At 42.8% G+C, this 16,986-nt stretch overlaps 1 protein-coding gene across 19 annotated transcripts in view; it reads left to right on the top strand.

Annotated features, from left to right (window-relative positions):
* The first annotated feature begins 2,212 nt into the window (after nt 1-2,212).
* Nucleotides 2,213-16,986, top strand: part of EPB41L3 (erythrocyte membrane protein band 4.1 like 3) — a 142,733-nt gene continuing 127,959 nt past the window's right edge. For 5 of the 19 annotated variants that reach the window (XM_044426261.1, XM_044426260.1, XM_044426259.1 and 2 more), the window contains exon 1: nt 14,163-14,247. The gene's annotated coding sequence lies outside the window, so the exon portion shown is untranslated. Of the gene's footprint in view, nt 2,368-2,923; nt 3,011-14,153; nt 14,248-16,986 lie in introns of those variants that run through there. The other 14 variants (XM_044426250.1, XM_044426264.1, XM_044426252.1 and 11 more) reach the window with 7 other exon arrangements.

Below are 16,986 nucleotides of genomic sequence, written 5' to 3'. Positions count from 1 at the left end.
GGATACCATTTATCTACTCAGTTATTGTCTCCTTGTAAAAGAAAGAAAGAAAGAAAGAAGGCTCATGTTCTGCTGCAGAAGTGATGATTAAGCTATTTCACTGAGTCCTGTACTCAGGCATCAAGTGTAAACACAGTTGGGGATTCACATCCCTCTTGGAGCACCTCCTTCTTATCTTTGCGACCTCTCTCTGTGGCCCAGGCAGTGCTGGGGGTGAGAAAGAGGAGCAGTAGATGCCATTGCCCATCTTCTCACTGGCACACTGCCTGTCCAGTGAGCAAATGACGGCAGTGGTGAGGAAGAGCACAAGAAGCAGTATCAGTGGGTGGCATTGGGATGATGGGAAGGTAACACTGTTGAGGGATGCAGTCCACTGCAAGGGTGTCCAACCCAAGGACCTCCAGAATTTTGGGGCTGGCCTTGATGAGACTGCAGAACTAAGGGCAGCATGGCACCAGGGGAAAAAAACAAAACAAAACAGGTCATTTGTGCCGTCCTGTAATAGGTCGTTAACCCTAGTTAAACTGGGATAAATTTAATCAAAAAGGTAGACTGTTTTTCACCAGGACGGGGCTTGTCTCTTGCAATTACATAAACTTAAGGGAGGGAAGTTTACTATAAAACTTGTGCACTGACTTGTCTGCAACTGGTGCCTATGTACTTACACTGTCTCCAAAGATTAAACCAGAGCCTAGATTTCTTGATTTCCTAGTAAAGCCTGCAATGAAATGGAACTGAACCAACCTAACCATTGCACTATAAATCTAGAATGCCGTCACTAAGAAGTTTGAAACAGCACTGACGTGTGGGCAGAGGAAAATCAAATCCTTGCCACTTTTTTTTACAGCATCCTATTTTTGTCAAGATGAGTCCCTGAAAAAGCTGCAATGTTCTCTTAGCAACACAGAACAAAGTGCGAGTTTATTTCATTTACGTAGGAATCAACCTGGAACAATAATTCTTCGGTGTCACCCCATTAGGATGATTGCAATCAACTGGAGATACCACCTGGGGGGGGGTGGCCCAGATGGTTTCTCTTCTTTTGTTCATGTCTCAGGCTCCAGTTGCTGAACCAGAAGGGCATTCTTTCTTCCTGTGTTTTGTGAATCATGCATCATGTACGTACACACAGTGGGCAGCAAAAGTACCAGAATGTATGCACATGCAATGTGTCCGCAGGGCACACCCTGTTGTTGTCTGAGATTAGGACTTGACTCCCTACAAATGATGACATCAAGGAACTGCCTGGCTCTCTGGCTCCCTCACTTCCCCAATGTCATTCTCGCTTGCTTCCAACATGAGGGGCAAGGAGGGCTTTACAGAAATTGCAGGAAGGAGAAGGGGTCGTGGCAATTCAGGGCTTTGCTAGCTAATTCATTCCAGCTGTTGAGCAAGAAGGTTCTGCAGCCAGAAAGAGCTGCCAGTTACTGTAGGAGCAGAGGGATGACCGACAATGAGCCCTAACAAGGACCCAGACACCGGAGAGCTCCTCTCTCTGCACGCTCTGAGTGCTCCCCAAGAATTATTTGCCTTGGGGCTAATCTCAGCCTCAGTACTCCCACCTGCAGAATGGCTAGATTTTTTTCTCTGTGCTGAATTCTTAGCGTCCATCATGCCTGATTTTCTTGCATTCGGAGTTCAACGTGTACACTTACTACTTGCTTTCTCGCACTGTGGCACAATTGTAGACTGCGTGGCCTGGGTTTGTGCGGCTGCCTGATAAGCGTGGGTAGCGGTACGGGCTGCTGGCGGCGAACTTGCAAGCAGATGCATAGCGCTTATCCCTCGGGCAGAGCGTTTTCCGTCCCCGGAACGCGCAAGACCAGCTGCCCAGCGTCCTCCGCCCGTGCCCATCTCTCCTCTGAAGTTGCTCTGAGCCTTTGCTTCTCTCCATCCAGGGCGCTCATCGCCTCTCAGTCCCCGCGAGCAACTGCAGGCCGGACGCGTTCAGGCTGCGCGGCCGGGGGCCACCTTCGCAATCCGTTCCCTCCTGCAGAAGCAGCAGCCTCCAGCCTGCGCACTTGGGGAGGGAGCGCGCGTGGGAAGGGGAGAGGCGAGCGCGCCCGCCGCGCTGCGCCAATGGGGCGCCTCCTGAGGGCGGGGGCGTGGCCAGCGGGCTCGGGTCGGTCTGTCAGGCAGGCTCCCCGTACTAGGAGCTCTGCCGCCGCAGGTGGGGAAGAAGTCCTGCCGCCGCTCGCCCTGGCCGTGCGCTCGCCGCGCCTCAGGGCTGCCCAGCGCGCCGAAGAGCTCCGCAGAGCGCCTGCCTCGCGGCCGGGGCCGCTGTAGCGCGGCTGCCCGCTACTTTTCCGCGAGCAAGTGAGCGGGACGCAGGACTGGCCGCGGGCGCTCGCCGCAGGTCCCTCGCAGGTGAGGCGCGCCGCGCCGCTTCTCCTTTCCGCCTCCGCCCCAGGGAAGCCGGATTGCCCCGCGGCCGCCGTCGGGCCCCCGGGAGAGGGAGAGGGAGCGAAGCCGAGTGGGGTGCGCAGCGCCGCCCAGAGCAGGCGAAGGATGCGCCGGAGGAAGCGCTCCTCTGTCCTTGGTTTGAGGTCAGCAGGAAGGGCTCGGCGGGGACATCCGCCGCTCGCGCCTCCCTGCTGGGCTCCTGCCGGCGGCGGGCTGCCTCCAGCGAGGAGCGGCGGTGCACGGGCACGGGCACGGGGGGGGGGGGAACGAGATGCCGCCGGGGCCCTTCCCCCGCCGCCCGGCTTCCCGGTGGGAGACGGGGCGCGGGCGGCTGTCGTTCCGTGCCACGTTCTCCTCCGGGCAGCCTCGGGCGGCTCGGGGCAGCGAGCGGCGGCCGGGCTTGGCGCGCCCCCGCCCTTCCCAGGTCGGCGCTCGGTGGGGTCAGTGCGTGTGCGTGAGTAATCCTCTCCCGGAGCAGCCTCCTCCTTCCCCGCCCCGGCGCTCCTGCAGCAGCCGCCGCCGCCTGCCCGCCTGGGTGCTTTTCGTCGCTTTCGCTGCGCTCCGGTCCCGTGGAGGCGGCCCCGCCGTGCCCCTTCTGCGTTCCCAGGTCTCGGCGAGAGGAAGGGAAGGGCTAGTGCTTGGATTCAGACGGATGCGGAGTTCGGCTTCAAAGACAAACTTTGGCTCCTTTTTGCCAGTGCTTATGTGGAAGCCGATAACAAAACTTAACGTTACAAAAGTAGAAGGAAAAGGGACACCCCCCCCCCAGGTTTTCCTTATCTACTTCGTTATAGAGAGTTTAACATGCACGCTGCTATTCGGCTTACTCTTGATAGAATTCAGATTGCTTTTTCAGCCCGTCCATTCTCCAGTAAATGGTCCAAGCTTGGGGAGTGAGAATAGGAAAGAAATGAAGATTGCTCTCTTTGTTTGCTCATCTCTATCACACGCATACAGGGGATTCATCCCCTGCAAGACATCGCATGTTACTGCAGGACAGCTTTCCTCAACATGATGCTCTCTAGATGTTCGGGTTTACAGCTCTTACAAGCCGCAGTCAGCATGGGCAAGTGGCCAGTTATCCTGGAAGTTACAGCCCAAAACATTTGAAGGGCACCTGCTCGGGGAAGAGGAAAAGGGAAGCCAAATATACAGTATTGTATACTGCATGAGTCTCCCAGGCTCCCAATGCTAATGGAGCTTTGCATGTCCATCAAGGGGACATATATGCACCCTTCCACCCCCAAATCAAGGGGAATGGGGCTGAAATAGGCTAAGTTTTTAGCTGTCAGAACAGTGTTGGTCCGGCCTATGGGTTTTGTCTCTGCTGGGGTGATGCTACGTACACACGAGCTTCTTGCTGTTACAGCACAGAATCGCCCTGATGGTGCTGAAGCGCCCCTGGCCACGCGGCAGCGCCACCTATGGAGAACAACAGCAGAGACTGTACTATAGGGAGCTTGAAGGCTAGGCATTTATAGAAGCTTTAGCAGGGAGAAACAGCCTTAACGATCAGTCCGCAGGTGACGCGAAATATTCCTTTCTAAGAAGAAGCTGTTGGATTTTAGGGAATCTGGACTTGATGCTGGACATATGTATCACTAGAAAAAAAAATGCTTTTTCTGAAGTATTTTAATTGTTGTAATATTTATAAGTAATGTATTTGTAGATTTGATGCCTATGGAAAGCAGCATGCTTTTCATGGGCATCAGTGTGCCAGGCATCTTTCATGGTGCTCACCAAGGTGTTCTATCCCTTCCACTTTTATTAGCACACTTTCTGACTGGGAGCTGGGGCAGCTTTGAAATATGCTTCTGTTGGTGCTGAAAATTGTGAGTTGCTTAGTGTGGTGGAGTATGTAGAGGAAGAACTTTTTGTACAGGTTTCTTGTCCCCTTGTGTGCTTCCTTTGCACCATTTTTGGTGGTGCCCAGGAGAGTATCTCAAATGGTCAGATGTGCCTGAAAAGAGTGCCTCCCCCATGAGCCTTAAACAATGTTGCACCTGATAAAGTGTGTCCACAAAAGCTTGTGCCAGAATAAATGTGTTTGTAAGCAACCACAACACTCTCAGTTGCTATTTTCTTGCAACAGACTAGCACAGCTACCCCTCTGGAAAGCAATGTGGCAAAAAACTTGATCTGCTGCCTCCTTCCTAAGTATAAAACACGTTCACCTCTTTGTTTTAAGTATATATTTGTACTTCGGGCATTCAGGGTTGAAGATTTTGTTGTCATATTTTTGTCTGACTTCATTCTTAATGCTATAGTCCTTCCCTCTTAGCTTTTTCACTTTGTTAACATTTTAAGGAATGGGCTATTATTAATAAAAAGAGGCACTTGGCAGTAGCAAAAGTGTTCTTTTCCTCTGGTAGCACACACGTTCAGCATCACTCTGAACTTGGGTTAATGGTGATACATTTAGGAACATGAATGTTCTGATATCAGTAAGCAATGTTTGTCTCTTTCCTGGATGTTCTGGGTAATAGTGAGGAACTGAAAATATAGTCTGTGGCTGCCATATTATATCTGCCTTTAAACCTTCTCTTTCATAAATTGCCTTCTTACCTCATGCTGCCCACTACAAATAGGTATTGAAAGAATGCCAAGATTGGGTAAACATTAACCCAGAGCACAACAGTTTCCATCTCTGGCTACTTGAGCTGGGAGAGTAAACGGTAAAGGGACTGTGTTATCTGCCGCAGTAATTGGGATTCTTTTTTTAGTACTCTCACTTTGGGGTTCTTTTTAGAATTGGGCTACTTCCAAGAGCGACTGTGTTTATCTTCCTCTCTGTGGAACACAGTTGTTTTCGTACACTGCAGTTCAGTGACATTACAGAGCACTCTGCCTAAGCTAATTGCTGATTGTCCAAGCATGTTGCTGAGATGTTGAGACTTAGGGTGCTAAGAGCATCTGGGCAGTTGCATTTCATTAGGCTAAAGGCAAGGGAAGTGAAGGACTAGTGAAAGAACTGTCAACTGGGCAGGTTAATTGCAATCCCAGAAAGGGATGGGCTGGGATTCTGCTGAAAGCTGTCATTTCCAAAGAGCAACTTGCAATCTGGATAGGGTTATAGTGCATTAATGACTGAGAAGGTTCAGAGTACAAACTTCAGGATTGCATCAACAGATTCATGATGTATTTTGCAAGTGTCAGATGACTCCTGGAAGTTTCAGCAGTGTTTTTGCAAGCAACTGTGGACAATGCTGAATTGACTTTGTGCAATTAGATATTGAGTTTGATTAATAGGAACAGTTCTGTAATTCTGTCCTTATGCAGTATTAAGAACATGAACTTTGATATACTTTGCAAGGTGCATTTCCATATTCCCCTTCAAAGTTTAATTAACCAATTATAATTAATAATTTGGTGACACAAGTGGGACCTGCAGCAAGGTAAGGCTCCCATTCAGGGTTTCAGTCACTTGTTACCTCTGCTTTTTTGTTTTCCATCCTACACAATGGTCAGTGACTATGCTCAGTCATCACTGGAGTATTTTGAGCCACTGTACCCCTTTTTTGCCCTTGAAATAAGGTCCATCCTTATTTCAAGGAACCGAGGGTGGCATAAATGGGCTTGTCCCATTTTATCCTCATATGAATCCTGTGAGATTAGTTAGGCCAGGAACCAAGGGAGGTTTGTGTCTGTATGAATATTTCATGGCTCCATGTCCAAATTTCTAATAATTGTACTACCTTAGTACAGTGTACTTAGCCTGATAGGAAACTTGGAGAAGCACTCATTTCCCCAAAGCATTCATAGGGCAGATGTGGGAACAGCTGCAGACAAGGTGTGGCTTGTGGTCCTTCCTCAGCCAACTATAGTCCTGGCTTTGGCCTACCTGTTCCCTGCTGAAAAAATGTCTCCCCTTGGAACACCCTGAAAATCAGATCTCTCTTGCCTAGCAATTGGCCTTTGAAACAGACTTTGAATGGCTCCAGTTATCAGGGTGAGAATCTTGGTGTATGCAGAGTATATAAACTGATATGCATGAATGGAACATGAGTGAGGCTGGTGATATGCAGCCCTCTGGTAGGGAAAGAGATCCTTGGGGTGAAAAGAGGGACTGGTCATGCATCTTTGGAAACATGTTGCAAGCAAAAGCAGATGCCATATCTGCTTCTAGAGCTTACATGCAACAACAGTTCTTTACTTAACAGAAGCTTTGTCTTCATGAAATGTATCAAGATCAGGGCTTAAATTAATTAAAAACTATGTAAGTCCATTTACATGGTAAATGATTCCTGAACCCTGTTGGTTCTATTTTTAATTTTGCTATAGTTACTAAGGCTTTATGTATGTAATGTTTCTCATTGCCAACATACTTAGAATGTTTTATAATAGGCTAAAAATAGCTTCTTTACTTGCTTTTGAAATGTAGTCACCACATACATTGGGAAAACATAGCATAAAGGCACTGTTAGAGAGGAAAAAAGGGAGGATATAAGTTTTTTAATAATAATAAATTTTAAGTTTATTATTATGCATATCAAGAACAGTTCAAAAGACTGCCAGTTGAGTTTTGAACTTGTATTTAGTCTGTAGAGTAGGATCAGGAGGGCTAGAACACAGCTTGATAGAAATAAACAGAAACTCTTTGACCCTGTTGAACAGATGCCACTGCTAAGTGATCCTGAGAACACTCATGCATATGTAACAGTTGAAAAGCAGTGCCTTTGAAAATATTGAGGCAAAAGCTGTAACAGACATTTTAATGCTATATACTACCCCTGTTTTTGAAATCTGTAATTACCTGAATTCTTCTTATCCTCTTTTGTAAGGTTTCTAGTACCAGTGTCCAACACAGTGTTAAACATGCTCCTAATACCCCCAGTATTGTTGGATTGCCAGCAAAATCTGTGACTCAATGTATATTTTCTTTGTGGTGTGTCTGAGCAAAAGATGCAATCCTGTGTTCAATTAACCCCATTGAAGTAAATGAGATTTACCTCTGAGTAGGCATATATAAGACTCCACTGCAATGCAGAACTATTCTTTTGAAATGTTGCTTTAAATGCAGTATTCCATGATTAATGTTTCCATTCTTTAGTAAATCTCAATATTTAAGTTAAAAGTACAATAATTCCATGGTGCCTTATTGTATATCACTGCAGCTAGAATTACTTAACATTTGTTTTGCTAGTCAAATAATTCACTAAAATGCAATTTTATGTAAATATTTAAACAAAGTAATATGATTATGCTTTGTACTTTGATATTAATGTACATATCTGACACTTCTAATGCTGTCATAGCCTTCATTTCTTTTTTATTCATCAGTTCTCTCATCCAATAATTTGGATGGGGAAATGTGTCATATTTTTCTAAAAACATAAAAATGTTATTTACACTTCTACCTGTACAGTTTGTACTCTATCATTAGGAAATGAGCCACCAAATCCATTCTTAAAGACAGCTCTGCCATGATACGGGATAATGTGTTACTTCCCTGACCAATCAATGTATACAATTTTGGGTAATTTGCACAGTATTTTGATAATAGATATTGCAGCAAAAAAATGGAAGATGGGTAGATTTAAGGGTCCTGCTATGAAAATAGACTATCCACAGCAGTCCAAAATATTCACAGCTAACTTAATGCCTGAAGAATTGTAATTTTAGTGTCTGCTGAAGAAGCAATTGCCCCTAAAATTGCTGCATGGAATTGAACCCGCATTTTCAGCTTCATAACTTTTGTCCTACACAGGGTATGACAGAGAAAAGAAATGATACCAAGAAGGGTTCTGTTTGTTCTATTTTTCATCCTTGGCTAAGGGACAAAGTAGATAGGATGGTAACTGTACTGTGTGCGGCAAGGAACTCTGCCAATCATGTGGAAAGTGTTTTCACCAAGCCAGGATCACTTTCACTATCAGAACTGTGCTAAAGCACTCAAGGAAAGAAATCTGGCGTCATTTGTGTCTTTTCTAGCTTAGAAAAGGATGAATAAGTGGTAGCATGATACATTTAAATGCATATAGTTATGCATAGTAATGCTAGTTATTTCATAATTCTAGAAACTGGAATCCCATGAAACTGAATGGTGACAGATTTAAGACAAATAAAAGGATGTACTTCACACAGCACATAGATAATAATGGAATTCACTAGTGCAGCATTAAAAGGTGATTAGACAAATTAATGATAAGGCTCTTGATGGCTACTAGTCATTACTAGGAATGCGAATAGGGCACGCCAATACACTCACGTCCCCTTTGCGGCCTTCTTGCATTCTTATGAGGTAAGCAATGTGTGTTCTGCACTTGTTACTTCTGCTGTTAAATATAATAATGCACAACTCCTTTCTGTGTTCTTGGAACAGAGCCATGTTCAGAAATGTGGAACTGTGATCTTTATTTCTAGTCCAGCTTCATTCTCCGTGTTTAATCTTCGCACAAATAGCTCTGAATTGTAATGTAACACATGTAGGTCCATCTGTTCTATATTTTAATATGTTTTTAATAATCCAAGCTTGCATAGGATATAACATAATTCTGATAATATATTAATAATAAACAAATAAATAGAAGCCTGTGTTTCTAAATGAAGTCTACATGGTGGCTGCATTCAACAGGTTTCCCAAATCATATTTTGGAGAATCATGAATGAGATTGATGCTGATGTATTTGCTTGACCCGCTCTCCCCACCTTCTCCAGAAAAGCTGTAGAGACAGCCACAGTTGTGGAAACCAGATTCCTGAGAACTCAGTTCTAGCAGATCTCCCACTGGCTCATGAGCTAGAAGGGGAATAAGATGCAGGAAGCTGATTCAGCATACCTTCCTCAGCTGGAATACTTTGACAGAGAACCCTGTTTCTTGACTAAAGACATCTGTGGAAGCAGGGCTGCAGGAGAGCACTATGCAATTTTGGGGATGTCTCCTTTGGTACATTTGGCCTACTGAAAGGGAGCAGATCAGAGTCATCTGGTAAAGTCCAGCAGCTGCCAGAGAGACAAGTTTCCCTTGCAGATTAAATGTTTATAGTGACCATTAGTGGCCAATCCAGAGCAACCTGCAGTAGAGTTTGCTGAAAACAATGTATAAGTAACCTGGAACTTCCTGCTTTCACTGGAAGTGTGAACTTTTTTGGATTTATTCTGCATGCTGAAACCCAGGGTGATTTGGTCTTTTGTTGTGATACTCATGAACTGATTCTTGTCAAAGAATGATGTATATCTTTACTGTGACTGGAAAGGTGCCAAATTCTATCTTTCTTTCCAGGCTTCCTCTCTGACTCCTGGTCCAGAGTATTTGCATCTTGTACTGGGCCAGTGGGACAGACTGGGGATTTTGTTGGTGTAACATCCACTCCACAACCCAACGGTCTCACTACCTGAACTGACAGAAGTTGTCTTAACTGCCATATTGCTGGTCCTGGGGGATGTCAACATCCTTGCTGATGGTGTACTATCTGGGGCAGCTCAGGATTTCATGGACTCCATGACAACTATGGGCCTATCCCCCCATTTTTTTGGCCCTGCACATGTAACTGGGCACTCTAGATTTGTTTTTTTCAATTGAGCTGGGGGATGGTGATGGGAGACCTTGAATCATTGCTCTTGCCATGGTCAGATTATTTTCTGTTGAGATTTATTCTACTGGTGACTTTTCCCCTCAGGAAGGGTGGGGAACCCATGGAGATGGTCTGCCCTAGAGGCTGATGAATCTGGAAGGTTTCCAGAAGGCTCTGCGGAATTTTCTGGCTGATATGGCTGATGGTCTTGTCAAATTTCTAGTTGATCTCTCATATACAGAGATGACCTGGGCAGTTGATACAATCACTCCTGAGCACCCTCTCTGTAGTACAGCTCATATGGCTCCATGGTATGCCCCTTGAGCCATCTTTGTCACTTGAGACACAGATGGCCTTGATAACTTTGACCGCCTTCAACTAGCTTCAGCTGGTGGCTCAGCTATGCCTGTATCTGGACAGAGATAGCCTGCTATCAGTGATCTGTGTTCTAGTAATCTCTAAACTAGATTACTGCAATGTACTTTATGTGGGGCTGCCATTGAAGAAAGCTTGGAAGCTGCAGCTTGTGCAAAATGTGGCAGCCAGACTAATGACAGGGATCAAATGATCTGATCATAAAACACAAACTTTGGCCTGCTTGTACTGGCTGCCTATATCCTTCTGATTTAAGGTGCTGGTTTTAACTCTCCATGGCTTGGAAGCATGACACCATGATGGAATGCCTTTCCCAACCTTTTTGTACCTGGACAAAGTCCTGGGGCCTGTCTTTAACTGCCACCTCTTAAGGAAGCTTGATTGGTGGCTCCCCACTGAGATCCGCCTAGTGTCAACCTTACTATTCTTTTCTACTGCAGGGAATTCAAGTAGCTTCTGAGGGCAGCTTGCTGCTAATATATTTGAATATTTTTCTTTTTCCCTTCTTCTCTAAGTTATTATAACAGGTTAGGGTGTGTGTGTGTGTGTGTGTGTGTGTGAGAGAGAGAGAGAGAGAGAGAGAGAGAGAGAGAGAGAGAGAGCACCTGTTTAATCTGTGGTTTAAATTTTTGTATTTTAACTTTTTAATTATGTTTTAATATATCTTTCATTTTTAATGTGCTTTGTGAACCACCCAAAGAGCTTTGGCTGTTGAACAGTATAGCAAATAAATAAATAAATAAATACCTAATGAGACGTGTGCCTTGACTCTGAGAAGACAGATTCAGACAGGTATCTACTCAGAACTTCTCCTCCATTAGGTCTTGGACCCATGAAGAGCAGTATTTTTCTGCCTTCTTGCCAATCCGAGATCTTCCATCATGGATTCAAATGTAGCAAAGGGTTCTTCAGAAACATCAGCCCTCTCTTACTGGATCAGAGATCCTTGAGCATACACAATGAGTGAGGTTTCTAAATGCATACCCACAGTGAATGTGGAAAGCATTCCATAATTCCTTACAGAATTTTTGCAGACTGGAATAATTTCATTCTCTTCTCCACTGCAAGTCTATAGAGAGAAATTGGAAAGTTGTGCCATCTTTGTAACTGTTTTAATAAAAGAGAAATGTACTTCCATATTTTATACATACACAGAGTAATATACTTTCATGTGCTAACCATAGTGTATTTTTCTGTAAAACAACAACCCACAACATACAGATTACATTAGAATTTCTGGAACTATTACGGCTCTTGCTGTGAACATGTACATACAATTCTTCAGAAGTCTACTGGATTCAAGTCTTTTGCAACAGATAATTAATGTTTTCCCACATTACTAAGTAAAGCCAGTCTGCTTGCTTGAGGAAAGATAAAAGAGATAGGTAGATGCTCTATTCTACAGTAGCCAGATAAGGCTTTTTGGAGCAAAAAACACAGCAAGAGATATGGCAGAAATTCCTGAATCTATTTTAAAAGAAATTGATAACTGTAGCAATGTTCAAGAATTCACAATCTTTGTTTCTCTTATTACTAGCTTATAAGAAAAATACATATTATTGGCCAATCAGTTATATATCAGTTATCTCTCTCTCTCTCTCTCTCTCTCTCTCTCTCTCTCTCTCTCTCTCTGTGTGTGTGTGTGTGTGTGTGTGTCATATATAAGCTAGACAGTTAAGAGAGTATTGTCTTCAAGAGCTTATGGTGAACTGTGTGACCACAATAGCAAGCTAATCCATTTAATCTCTTGTTTTGGCAGTTATTTCAGGGATGTAAAACAGAAATATAAATCTTTGGATTTATAAATCTTTGGATTTATATTTAGAACAAATGGCAAAAGTGGCACAGAATTATCATTTCTGTCTTTCCTAAGCAGTTTAGTTGTTATACTGGGAAATCCTGGTTAAATTAACTTAGTTTGGATCTATCTTTGTTTGCTTAGGATATCATACATACCCATTGACATAGTTCTGTTTCCCAATTGTCAAAAAAAATCACAAAAAAGGAAAAGATAAGGCCAAATGTTCTGGTGTTTCATTATATACCTGGTATTTTCCTCTTTAAAATTGTTTCTGCTCTCTGGTCATTTGGCACCACTGATATTGTCTTCAGTGCATTAGAAGTTATTACTGAGACACTCTATTGATTTGGAAGGAGTCCATGCAGAATATGCCAGTGCTTTAATTTATATCCAGGAGCACATAATGCTGATGTAATCACAACTCATTTTTGGAGGTTCATAGAGTGACTTTTGTCATGGCAACCTCATTGCCCGTTAGGATTGTCCCTAACTGATGGCACCTGCCTTGTGTGGCTAAAGAGTGGCAGGCTGGAGTAAATGTTTATTGGAAGCAGATCGAGCTTACTTTAAATGTAGTGTAACATGTTTTACACAGATGATCAGTTATTTATCCTGGTCTCAGATGATGCAGGGTGACTTGGCAATCACAAATACCATCCTCAGTATTGACAGAGCCATTATTTTCCTGCTGAAATGTATTTTCAGTGGCAATATTTGCGTTTGCTTTGTATTGCAACAAAGGGATATGCTTAGCTAAGAAATAGAAGAAATGTGATAATGTGTAGATAACTAGAATTACTTTCTGCATGGTGTGTGGGTTTCAAATAATCTGAATAGTAACCAAGTTTTGACTTAACTTGGATGGTCTGATGAGGCTTGTTTTCTTAGGTTGCAGTTATAGAAGTCTTCAGAGTCAGCTACTTTAGAGAATCTAGATTTTAGGCCTAAAATAGCAAACAGGAAAACTGCCAGATTAGCTGTGATAGCTAATACAATCAATTCTGGCTAAATGGAACAATCTGAATCTTGGTGCTGTTGTCTACCACAATTTAAAGGAGTGATATAAAGTCACATTGTGACCTGAGATATATACCAAACTCTCTTTGTTTCCAATACAGCTTATAACTTAGTTGTCAGTTGATGTTTTTGTTCTGGCTTCATGAACAGGTAGCTAAATGCTTCTGTGATGTAAATAGCACTAGAAGTATATATTTTGTGGGACAATTGGACCAATATTTGCAAACCTTTGATGCTGAGTCATCAGCTTGCTAATGATCCAGTTTTGTGATACAAACAGCTTGAAGTAGATCCAAGCTCTGTGCCACATAGTCTCCCATTCTGAAAGAATCCTGTTGACTGGCTCTTCATTTTCCAGCAAAGTACATACTTTTTTGAAGGCAAGTTCTCTTTAACTAGGCTTCCTGGCATGCATCTTGATGTTAATACATTGATTCTTACTTTGACTTTTGTTGAGTTCTTCCATCCCAATTTGCAGGATGTTGTGTTTTCCTTATGGACTGTCCCCCTCACTGGGTTTCTCCTTCTGCCTTCAACTCAGACTAGTTATTGCTTCAGTCTTCGCTTGTCCTCACCGATGAGTCTCCTCATCTTGATTTGTTCACCTGAACAACAATCCTGGCTTAGAGCTGTGCTCTTTTTGAATTCCATGGTCAGCACATTAGATCTGTACTCAAACCATTTTCTTTGCCCTTGAAATGTTACTCTATCTAGATAGTATTCTAGATATATAGATATTAGATAGTATCTAATGAAAGAGTAAACACACAATTTAGACCACATATAAAAGGAGTCTGTGGATGTGTGTTATGATGCTGCAATACTTTTCTTAAAGCTGGAATTCTTTGTTTGCCAGTTTTTGATATTATCTTCCTCATTTTGTGTATCCCTGATGAACTGTTGTTTGTGATTAATTGATATCAGCTTGCCACAGAGCCTTGGCTATTGGGTAGTAGAAAAATACAGTAAATAAATACACTTTGGATGTATCTTGTATAAAATAATTTACATTGCTATTAAATTATTAATTTGTTTTCTCTCTCTTTTATTTTTATATACGCTCTTACGATTCATCTGCTACTGCAATGCGGACATGCTACAATGGACTGCTGGTGGTGGTTATATGGGTGAATTTTGGTAAGTTCTGAACATCTCATGGAATGAGAATATATTCTTCTAAGAAGAAATGAAAAGAAAACCAATGAATCTGATTGATGTAATTAAGAGGAGAGTTTTACTTAGGAAGTGTTGTATCTATCATTAAAGTGCAATGTGTATTATTGCATCTCCATCAATATTAGTTAAGTGTTTTCCTTTCTGTCAGATATCTGTGGCACTAGCCCATGTGAAAAGATTCTTGCTGGTGAGCACATGGAAGACATGCATTAAAGGTGTACGAGGATATATGGCTGCGTTTCTGAAGTTGGGCTTTCTGTACTGAATTTGAATATGAACCCCACTGATCTCTTTATGCAACTAGTTACATATTAACACTCCCAAAAAAGCTTGTCCCCTCCAGATGTTTCTCACAGCTACTCCCATCAACCATAGATAGTATGATCAATGGGAATAAAGATAGCACAGAGTGAACAGGGAGGCACTTAATGCCTCCTTGCAAGCGGATGTGGTACCATGCCAACTGAGACCAATCCTGAAGTAGTTCTCTCTGAACTCGAAAGATCTTAATAACTTTAAGCTGGTAGGAAATGTTTCTCTCCTGGGAAATATTCTTGAGCAGGTGCTGACCAAGCAGCTCCAGGCACTCTTGGTTCAGAATGATTATCTATATCCATTTCAGTCAGAGTTTAGGCCAGGTATTGTCATGAAAACAGCTCTGGTTGCCCAGTATGATAACCTGTGTCAGGGTAGCAGTGGGAGAATGTGACCTTCTTGATACTCTTGGATCTCTCAGCAATTTTAGTACTATCATCCATGGTATCCTTCTTGGCTGATGGGCTAGGCTGGAGTGGGTGTTTGATCTGATGGATGGAGGGTGTTCAACCTGTTCTGAATGGTGTTTCACTCCCTTTGGAGAAGAAGTATGTATATTGAATGACCTTATGGTGCCACCTTTGTCACTTGAGACTCAGGTGACCTCAGGGATGCAAATTTCCTTCTGTCTCTCTGTGCCTTCAAAATCTTTCTTTTTCCTTTTCTGGCAGGTCAGTGTGAGATATTTCTAACCTTTTATTAAGTTAAGTTGGCTATCCAGGCCTGACTTTGTGATCCAGAACGGGTAGTATTAAAAGTTCTTAACAAAAAGCATACATCAAGTTAATGATCTCTCTAATTGTAGAGTTAGTTTCTAGAGTGAATTCTAAACTGAATTCCTCTCATCACTTCCCCACCAGATGGAGTTGGCTCCACCCTCGGAGGTTCATGCTGCTTATGGGCCAGACAGTGAGGATTCTGCCCATTACTTAGCTGGTCTGCTCATTTGATCTGGCACTGAACCACTGGGTTGATTAAGTGACAATCTCCCTATCTAAACTCCCTGTTCTTCCCCAAAATGGAAATGGTCTCATTCTCACCAGCTGCTTGGCTATCTTTTAGCTGGTTGACCATGGAAATGCAGCTAAGCATTCCAAAACTGCTGCTTCTTCTAGTTCAGATTGAGAGTCTGAAGTAACATCCTTACAGTTCTGTGTTTTGGGAGAAACTCGTCCTTTGCATACACCTTTTACCAGCTGGTGGATCAGAGATAGCCTGATTTTAGTCATCTGTGCTCTCGTGATTTCCGCATTAGATTAGTTCAATGGGACTAGTCCGGAAGACTGTTTGGAAGTGGCAACCTGTGCAAAATGCAGCAGGCAGACTAGGACCAGAAGGCCTGAGCATGTAAGACTGATTCTGGCCCATTTGTATTGGCTGCCTGCATGCTTCCAAATCTGACTTAGTGTGATGTTTCTGCAATACCTAATAAAAACTAAGTACAAAAAGTGAGAGGGTTAAGGTTAGGTTTTCCTTCCTGCAGCCTCGCTGGTACTAGTTCTGCTACCTTATTGATACCAGGTTTCCTTTTTTCTGTGGCATTTAGTGGCATTTGTGGGATTTATGACAATCTAGTCATAATAAAAAACCCCATTTTAGCTGCTTAAATTGTTTTCAGTTCTGTCACAAGTTTGTATATTGGAAACTGTACACTGATTTAGTATATTGTGGTGTCTGGGTTTTTTATGAATTGTCAGGGAGCTTAAACTTTTGGGCAGTATAAAGATGGTGATGATGATGATGTCGTCCAAATATGTGGCAGGTACCAGGTTGCCTACCTCTGGATAGATACTGAAAATAAGCAATGCGATATGCTCGGAAAATGTTTCAAATTCTGGTTGAATAGATATGTTAGCATTTAATTGCTAGCATATGTGTTACAGATGGTGCAGCAGTATCCTTTAATTATGCTTAACAGGCGGGAAAGGTGAATACATTTCCAAGTGGATTCCAGTCATATCCATGACATGATTGCAGTTTTTTCTTTCACTTCCAAGCCAACAATTTTGTGGTTTTGAATATAGTTTTCTTTCTTCCATGTATCGTTTTCTTTCTTCTGCAAGTATTACTGCTTTCATAACTCTGGGCCCGGAACAAAGTGGAAAGCACTTTATGCTGTTAAACTGTAAAAGCTAAGCAGACCTTTTAATCCTATTCAAAAAAGTTATTTTGTAAAATTGATGTTCATGTGTTAGTGTGATTTCCTGGATTCCATTTTTGAAGTGCAATTGAAAATAATTGAGTAGCAGCTTTTCCAGTACATTAAAGTAAGTGGGAAATATGAATAAATGTTTGTATTTTGATTATTTGCTTTTCAGTGAAATGTTCTAGATGTACATAGATATTGTCATCTGGGATATTCCCATATACTGTATTAGATTTTGA

The sequence above is a fragment of the Varanus komodoensis genome, unplaced genomic scaffold (assembly GCF_004798865.1).
Source record: "Varanus komodoensis strain SLA01 unplaced genomic scaffold, ASM479886v1 scaffold17, whole genome shotgun sequence".
NCBI lineage: Eukaryota > Metazoa > Chordata > Lepidosauria > Squamata > Varanidae > Varanus > Varanus komodoensis.
Note: the sequence above shows the minus strand (reverse complement) of the source record. Positions and strands in the feature narration are given on the sequence as shown.